The 9,465-nt window shown below is 40.2% G+C and overlaps 1 long non-coding RNA gene across 1 annotated transcript in view; it reads right to left on the bottom strand.

The window, feature by feature from the left end:
* Positions 1-600: 600 nt before the first annotated feature.
* The window catches only part of LOC141729326 (uncharacterized), a 31,827-nt gene continuing 22,962 nt past the window's right edge, over positions 601-9,465 (bottom strand). Inside the window, exons 3-6 of the long non-coding RNA XR_012580706.1 lie at positions 9,103-9,199; positions 7,827-7,908; positions 6,884-7,047; positions 601-5,384 (exon numbers count right to left, since the gene is read on the bottom strand). This is a non-coding gene — a long non-coding RNA (uncharacterized LOC141729326). The remainder of the gene's footprint in view (positions 5,385-6,883; positions 7,048-7,826; positions 7,909-9,102; positions 9,200-9,465) is intronic.

Raw genomic sequence — 9,465 nt, 5'->3', positions numbered from 1 at the left:
CAGAGAAGCTGCAGAAGGGAATGGAGCAGTGGCTGAGTGGAGGATGTTTCACAGTTATGGTCCTGTGAAATATGTTGCCTCTTGAGCTCTCAACACAGCTTGACTTGGAGCACTGTAGTTTCTCTGTTCCTTGGAGCCAGGAGCTGGATAATTGATGTCACTCACTGAGGAGTGATGAAGAAGCCAAGCCCAGACACATTCCCCAGAGCTGTTTTCTGAAGCCTTTCTTTAAAAGAACAGGGTTCTGTGCTTTGCTGAGCACTTTGTGTATGAGCCTGAGAAAAGGTTCCACTTGAACAGTGCTTCAGTTAAAAATGTGTAGCACAGATAGCAGTTAGGAAATCCCGACTGCAGTTCATTCTGTGAGAGGTGAAGCAAACCACTTTCTATATGCTCTACCTCTAGGTGTGTTTTACCTTCAGCTCTCTTGTGCAACCTCATCATCCAAACACAAGAAGCAACTTTGCCCTGCAAAGTTATCAATGAGCCAAGGAAGACAAACTGGGGTGCCCTAATAATTCCCTTTTAGCCATGGATCTAGGGATCTATGGCAACATACCAAATAATCAAACTCCCTCTAAAGGATTTTTTTTCTGCCACCTGCTCGACACAGCAGCTGTGCAGCCACCACAGCAAAGAGACTAAAGGCTGAACAATTATTCAGGTGGGTGCAATGGCACATTAGAAAGGAGAACTGAGTGAGCAAACCCACTAGAGCTATTCCTATCATATTTTTATCTGCAAGTAGGAGTCTGTGTTTGCTCACAGCATTAACAACCTGTATTTCTGTGTCAGCACACTTGCAAAGCTGAAAAACCAATTTCGAAATGGATGCAACAGTAGTAGCAGGAAGACTCATCTGCTACAAATAAGGCATTTAGCCTTTTCCGTGGGCAGATGAGGTCATAAATATCTCAGAAGTAATGAGATCCCTGCTCCAAAATCCTCACTTGCAATAGGACTTGAGGGCAGTCAGCATCCCACCCAGCTGCTAAGCAGACTGTAACAATCAGCCCCAAATCAAGAGTGAAGAGAAGCATCCAGCCATTATTATCTTGCCCTGTACACCCTTTGAACATAAAAAAAAATACACCTTTGTTTCTGGGACCAAGTGAAAACAGGAGCCTCCAGTCTCTGGGTTGTTCTGTATTTTGGCTATTATTAAAAGCTTTCATTTTGCTATACTCAGGCAATTCCAGTTGGTAATATCCTTTTCACATTTCTCTGTAGGCTGCTGAGAGTTATTAATTTCATGTGGCACTGTCCATTTATCCAAGGTAATTTGACTGAGTTTCATGTGGCTAATCACAGAGTAGAATCTGGAAATTTGCTCTTTTTAGGCGTGATTTCCATTTGAGGTAAATGGACTAAAGATCAGAATCCCAGATCAAAATGTATCTGTGCCTTTGGAACATTCAGAGCTCTGGAGAATTGGATTTCATGTGATTAATGTGCAGGAAGGAAAGGGCAGTGAGGTCCCTGGTGATAATGTCAGCCACGAGGGTTCTGACAGGCAGGGCTGAGTGCTTCATTAGCTGCTGCTGCGTCCCTCTGAGCCCTGCTGGCTCCCTGGACACACAGCCAGGGCTGAGAGGGAGCTGAACCTCCAGGTACAGCCTGTCCCTCCTCCCCTCGCAGCCTGCTGGTCCTCAGGGAAACAAGCATTTGTTCTAATCACAGAAGAGCCAGAGATCAATATTCTGTTAGCTGCATTGTTCCTGGTACGTTGTTCAGTAACCATAAGGTCAAAAGAGGGGTGATTTAACATGCCTTTAGCCCTTTACCCCTTGTCTGAGAACATCCTAAAGCAGTCAAGGCATCCTGAACCTTAAAGTCTCTACTGCCCTTAATCTGACACTTTTTGTGTTTCCTCTTACAACCCATCTTTGCTTTTTACCTCATTTTTCCAGCACAAAAACAGGGAAAATGAAGTCACCACTCTGCTCTTCTCTGGACATGTAGGGAACTCCTAACAGCTATGGACCAGCCATGTCCCATTTTAGTTTGTGGTTCTTCAGGCACAAAGAAAGAAGAAAGTGTCCAATTACCTACATAAGCAGTTCCAGGGAAATATATGCCTTTGCAGAACAAAATGTATGACAATTTTATCTCATTCTGGCCTGTCCCAGAGCATTTACACTGAAACAACATGGGCAGAACTACTTTTGCTTGTTTGGAAATTACACCAACACAGCCATGAACTGGAAAAGAAAACCCTGATAAGACAAACGTCACAATCATCTCAAGGACATGTCTCTAAGGCAGTTTTTCCTGAGTAACACAGGCAGACTTGAGCTGTTGGTAGCAAAGCCCTTTTGTGTGAGCACAGTCTCCCCCTCTTCTGGAATTCATTGTGCCACCCATTCTATCCTTCCCGGGCTGCTATTTTCTGTTGTAGAAAATACTCTAAAACATTCCTGTGTTAGTAGGATACATGTAGGATTTACCTCCCAAAGCTCTGCTTAGTCCTGCAAAAGCAAAACCAACCCTATTTTCTTAAGCATGGAATGTTAAGGAGTCAAGTATCATCTGTACAGTAGCATTGTCTCATTTTAATCTTCAGTTTTCCTATTATCCAGACTTTAAAGATGCTGAGAAAAGAAACAAGCAAGAGAATCACAGAATGTCTCCAAAGTCACTGCCCAATCCTTTAATCTCTATCATTCCTCATTCCTCCCCATATTACCCTTGAACTCACATCCATCTCTTTGAACACATTGCCACCATCCCATAGTCTCTATGCCTTCATTTTATTTCTCCCCTTGTCTTTGCTGTATTCTTTTCATTCCTTGGTGTCAGAGCATGTGAGCATTTGGAAGCCAGCAGTGTTCTTCAGCCCTTTGTAGCCAGCTCCTTGGCTGACCTCTGAGAGTAAGGTTAGTGATGAGAAAGAAAAGACCTTCCACAGTGAGGGCAAGGAGCAGTGACACAAGGCCTCTTCTGGGAGAAAATCTTAATCATTATCTGCCTTAGCAAACCACATTGTTTGCCCTAAGCAGAAGGGCAAGATGTGGCTGTGAAGCTTGGTAACTGTGTTGTCAGTATCCATACAATGCGAAGTTACCTTTCAAAAATTCAGACTGTAGGGATACACTGCACAGTTTTGCAGCCAGTACTTAACTGAGCTTTTCCCAACCCAAAGTCCTTTGTTTTGTTAGCAGATCAGAATCAGTGGAAATGCTCCTGGGGTCAGGTGAGGGCAGTGGGAGTGGGCCCTGAGGAGAACAGAAAAGCTCCATGAGATTTACTGTGGGGTCAGGGCCATTAAAGAGCAGCCTATTCAGTAAAGAAAAACAGGCACAATGTACTAAGCTATTTCAAATCTAATCACACCTGCAGTTCTCAGACACACAGCCAAGCTGCTACAGCCAGATTGAGCATTTAGAAATGCCATTGTACCCAAAGGAAAGCACATTCTTCTGCCAGAACTGAGGGAGCTCTGCAGCCTGGTGTTCTGGGAGCTTCCTGAGCTGCAGCCATTACCGATATCGCATTTCCTGAGGAGTTCACTCCCACCAATGAACAAATAACATTGAACTCTTTCAAGTCTAGGCCCAAAACCCATCTCAGCTGCTGCCTTCATAAGGATGATTGAAGTTCCTGAGCCTGCATGCTGCTCCATCCAGAGGGACCTTTGCCTCCACCTGGAGTTAACTGCATTAATAACACTTCTGCTGTACTTCTGACATCTGCTTCACTGGATCAGTTTGCAGGACTCGCTGTGGATTGCTGGGGTTTTTATTTTAAATGTAAAAATGTCTGTAATTTCCTAATCAAAAGCAAGAAAGAAAGCAGAATGCTGTATTTTTTTAAATGAGAAGGTAATAAAACCAAGTCTGAATATTTTGATAGGTATGCTGGAAGGGTATATAATGTAGCAAACAGTTGCACTATTTTTTCCTAGTATGAGTACCCAACCTGAGAAATATTTGTTCTTTCTCTAAGTAAGTCCTCTTCCAGTTCTGAAGTTTGGAAGTTCAGAAGGAGTGGAGTACAAAGTCTCAGTGAAGTGTGAAGCTTATGTAAATAAATCTGGTTGTTAGCTTTGTGAGATAGCCTATTACGTTTGTTTTTCAGTTATCTCAAATGCTGTCTAATTATTTGGGGCTTTTTCTCCCAAAAAAAGCTAAATAGTGACACTTCTGAAAGCATCTGTGCTTCACACAAAATCACAGTCATATGAAAATTATATTCTTCAGTTCATGTAAAGCAGCTTTACAGGAGCCCTTTAGTATGCACTGTTACTTTTTCTTAATAATCCTGAACGATTTAATTCTCTCGTGCTTTCTCTCTGCTATCTATCCTGTTTTGTACACTATCAGGTTTGCGGAGATTCTCTGTATTGTTTTTGTAATACATGGGTTGGTTTCTAGAAAAACCTTTACTGTTGTAATCATTGTTCTTGGATCGTGGAGCTCTATCTGAAAAGACAAAAACAACTTTAAAAATGCCCTCTGCTTTCTCCAAGTTTACTGTAATTAGCAAGTTTAGTTAAGAGAAATGTATTCTTTTAAGCTCCTGATATGTTCTTTTCCAGTTATTGTCTGCTTTCACTATATGTGTACTTAGTACTGGTTCATTCCTTTACTATGGTGAAAATGACAAGTTTTGTTAATATCAGATGGAAATTGTGGTTTTGGATAAAGTTCTTCAAATTGATAATGGTGTGTGATTTTTCAATTTTTTCTCAGTTCACTTGAGAGTATTTAGAAGTCTGGAATTGCATTATTTGATTATTACCTCCAGTGGTACTCTGACACTAGTTACTTCATGCAGTTTACAAATCTGCATGATTTGGTACCCTTGGGAAATTATCTCTATTGAATGGCATGGAATAGCACTGTGGCTATTTATATAGAAATGTATTTACCAGCTCTCAAAGTCCAAGTGCTTCAACACATCTGGGAGCCAAAAAAAATCTTGTTTTCTTCAAACTTTAGCTCATCAGCCCTTACCCCAGAGCCCTTGTGTCACTGCTCTCTGCCGGTTCTCTCCCCAGCTGAGCTTGGCCATCCTGACCCCCAGAGCTGTGCAGGGGCCTGGTGGCTCCAAAATCCTGACCAAAGGCTTCTGGGGAATTAAGGGGGCACCAGACCTTGCTGCAGGATGTCCAGCAAGCCTCACCAAGGCAGATAGTGGCAATAAGAAGAACGGAAAACATTTCACTTTGCTAATGCATTGCAGCATACAGATTATTATGGGCCTTTCGTTATGATTCTCCTAAAGGGATTCAATGAGGCAAGTTGAGTTTAGATCTGCTGAAAGCATGGCAAAAGGACATGCTAAGGACCTCTTAAGCACAATTTAAAATAAAGAAACTTATTTACCTTTGAATGTAGCAAACCTGGTTCGTGAAGATACGTGAACTAATCCTGATAGCAAGTCTGAAAAAAAATTAATTAAAAAATACAAAAATAAATTTTAAAAAAAGGGATGTTTTATCTAGTCCCAGTCTTTATCAATCTAGCAACATTACATATTCCAGAATTTACCCATCAGAATGCAGGGCAGTGTAATTGCTACACTACAGCAATATCTAATTATAATTCATTTTTCCATCACAACTATGGAATCATGCAGATCACATTTCTGTTCATTTCTGCATTCTGCAAAATATTAAGAAATGAGTATAATCTAGGAATGGAAGAGAATGTTCTGTTCAACAGTCATTTAAAAATCCAGCTATGTGTGTTCAGACTGATAAAACCAATTGAAATTGCCAGCACTGTTTTTTGCACAGCATTATCAATATAAACAAGCTGCCTGCTAATGCAAATTGCTCTGTAGTGACACTAACACAGCACATCATTCTTTTAGCCCAAGAGAGCCTGTCCACTGTGGCATTTCAACTGACATATTTTGCTGTGTCTAATGCTACATTACAGGTTTCTTTAGGATAAAAATAATTAATTGAAATCAGACCAGATGGCTTTAACTGCAGCAGGCACATATCTTACCTGGGTATAGGTGAAGCTCTTCTATAAACAACCTGCTATCTGTTCCCCTGCCTCCTCTCTTAACAGAAACATTGGATTCAAACAGGAGCTTGCCTTTTGCTATTGCTTGCAAAGGCATTGTTCTCACCTGAGCAAATCACCCACAAAATTTGTAGTACATTTTGTAAAGACAGACCTTGTGATTCTGAATCCATGAGATCAAATAATTCCTGTATTCCCCTTGTATATTCAGACAATCCTTGCTCATTAGAGGCAAGAAAGACACTCCTTTTATGAAGATATTTTTGTGATTTCTGTTGGGAATTACAAAGTTTTGATGCCTACAGATGTTAGTTGGGTATAGAAAAAAAGGCTTACTGCTCTCTGAATTTCCCTGGTGACTCCTTAAAGGATAGGTAAAGTGATTTATGATTCCCAGGGCCTTCAGTGTAGCAAACAATTTTAAACAGAGTTCTATTTTCTTAGCAGCTCAGCTCTTCTTCCAAGCACCTGGTGCTTTTAATTTATTTTTTTTAATCTCTCTACTCTTTCATTTCTTACCTAGTGTGAATACCCAATCTCTTTTGATCCTTATCAATATTTATTACTTGAAAAGACTGAGTAAATATACCTCAAAGTCCTCTACAATAACAGCTGATGGAAACAAAATACTTACAAAGTACTTATTTCTTTCACCTTTGGGTAAATCTAAGCACCCACTCATTCCTTTGAAAGTCTCATGCTTCTGTGTTTTTAAAATAATTTTTGTGACCACTACCAGCTGCTCGTAGCAAACGCATTTCTATCCTCTGTGCAACTTTCCCTAATAATTTCTGCTTACTATTTACTTGATTTTGTCTCAGGCAAGTCTTATCTTTTGAAGTACATCTTAACTGGACTTTCCTAAAATCAAACTCAAACTTTGACCTTGTAAGAATTTTCCTTACCTTCCTATTTCTTTAAAGTTCAAGGATATGTAAGACTGAATTCTTAAAGTTGTTGTCCCCCTTGCCTCGCTTCTGAGGATATTCTAGATGAATCCTTAATTTTTTCATCTTCCAATCACAATCAAGAATTTCTGTTCTTCACGCAATTTTGGGAAAATTGTATTCTAAATGTGAAAAAACAAAATAAAGAAACATAAAACTTAACAACATTTTGTCCTATTTCAGAATAGTTTTGTTGAGCTTTGATTTTATCCATAAGATTTGAGACCTCTGATATGACAAGAATCAGAGTATTTTTAGTGGAGTACAATGGGACATCATAACTGCAAACAGCTTTGGATGTTCACATGCTAAAATTTTCAATATAATCTTGCCACTGAAGCAATTTTTATATATATCAGTAAGTGAACAGCACACTGTGACAAATTATGCTGTATTTTTTATAATCCATTATCTGTTCTGTGATAAAAACAGCTCATGGGATGTGTTTTAATGTGTGTTCAAGTGCCCAGTTAAGAATGCTTTCTGCAGTGAGGCTGATTTAAGTTAGATGAGAACCATCCATACTTTATAGCTTGACAGCAATCCTCAGTGCTTCTGTACTTCCTCTGCTTTAATTCTTGCTAAGAAGGGAAGAGCTGTCTCAGAAACCTGATGCACCATGAAAAAATTAATTAGGGATCCACAAAGTTCTGCTTCTGAACTGACTGACTATCTGATGAGCACAGGAAATTGTCACAAGTGCTCACAAAAGCCCAGCAGGGCTGCTCTGCTGAGGAGCTGCTGCGGGTTTGTGCTCAGCCTGGGGCTGGCAGTGAGGGCTCAGTGCTGGCTCCTGGCTGGGGCTGGGCAAGGGCAGGCTCTGGGCAGCCTCCCACACCTGGCCTGGGGCTTGCCTGGAAGTCACCCCATCTTCCCTGCCCTCATAAACCCCATGACTCACTCCAGGGAAATAGGAAGTGCCTCCTTTAAACCAGCCTGGTAAGAGACTTCCACTGCAGCACATCCATTATAACAGGAAAGGACTGCGGGAAAAGAATATCTGTTAAATCAAGTGGTGGAACAATATTTTATATTAAAATAAAGCTGCACCAAAAATCCCCATCAAAAAAAAACAACAAAGCAAATTTGGCATAGAAATGAGGATAATGTCTCTCAAGCCACTTGACTATTTCCTCCATGCTATAATACAAGCCATGGAAAATGCTATCACATCAGATAATCAGAACTAGAATGCAGGGCCATTCCACAACTGGAAATTAAAAATCCAAATATCAGGAGTCTTTTTCCTGTACTGCAGCTATCAAATGCCTATTCCATGCACATCCCAGTTACAAAATAATAGCACAATAACAAGATTTAATACGGAAAAAACAAACAAACAAGCAAGCCAGCTCAAAACACAAAAGAAAACAAAAGAAATACAAACAGGGGAAAAAAACCACTAAAAAACCCTAGACAGTTTCTGAGCACAGAAAGGCAGATTTTGCCTGGAGGCTTTATTCTGACTGTCCCCTTGAAGGATAGTCTGTACTTTTTGTAGGCTGCTGGAAGGGCAACTCTGACAAGTCCAGGAGCAATCCTGTGACTGATGCTTCAATGGCAAGAGCGACTTGGCCATGACTTTGACTTACCCTCTGGACACCCTTGATGGACTGCCCCTTCCAAGGGACATCACTTCCCATTCCTCTTGCATCTCCCACTTCATGTTACAAGTTTTTCATAACAAAGATTGTAAAATAAGATTGTATTTTCATAACCAGTTAATGATCATGTCATTGCACACATTTCTCCCACTTTATTTAGCATGCCTACAACCATGATAGTTTATCCTGATGTGTTTGCCTCACATCAGTGTTAGGATTTCACTGAAAAACTGCCAAAAATATCTCAAGTCTCCACTGTGAAATCTAATGCAACCTAAAGACTGATTATTACTTGTTCACCTTGAAGTTTTTGCAGCTGAAATTTTTGGTAGCATAGGTTCAGCTAATGATAGGATGCATGTGGTTAACAGCTCAGGTTAAATTAAAAATGTAATAATTTCTGAAGCATTTCTTGAAACTTGAGGCCAAGTCAGCTGGAAAATTCTTAGCTGGTCTTACTGGTTACCACAGTGTCATTTTGAGATTTCTCTCTCCTGACCAACTTGAAGAGTGTAATCACTTGGCTGGGGATATTTGAAGGCAATAAGATTTTTCATGCAAAATAGCTCTCACCTTCTCTGCCTCCTTCTGATTTCGATCCTCACTTCATCTCAGGGGAGGTATTGAAGAGTTAGCATCCATCCCACTTACCATTATAGAAAAAAACTGGCTAGGAGAAGACATGAAAACCTTTAAATAACTTCAGTTGTCTATTCATCAGCTGGAAATCTGCACAGCATTTTCTAGGAAATTTGAAATGATCACAGCTGGTGCATTAATAAACTCTGTCTGCAAAACTGCATATTAGTGCTTTTTGTCTAATCCCTCTTAAAATATGCAATTGGAGAAATAGTTTGACTTGTCTACTCCCAGCTGAGTTTCCTAACCACTAAAACACTTGCATTTGCTCTCTTGTCCAATTAATCTCTCTTTAGG

Source organism: Zonotrichia albicollis, chromosome 6, assembly GCF_047830755.1.
Source record: "Zonotrichia albicollis isolate bZonAlb1 chromosome 6, bZonAlb1.hap1, whole genome shotgun sequence".
Classification (NCBI taxonomy): Eukaryota; Metazoa; Chordata; class Aves; order Passeriformes; family Passerellidae; genus Zonotrichia; species Zonotrichia albicollis.
This window is presented reverse-complemented; position numbering and strand designations above follow the sequence as displayed.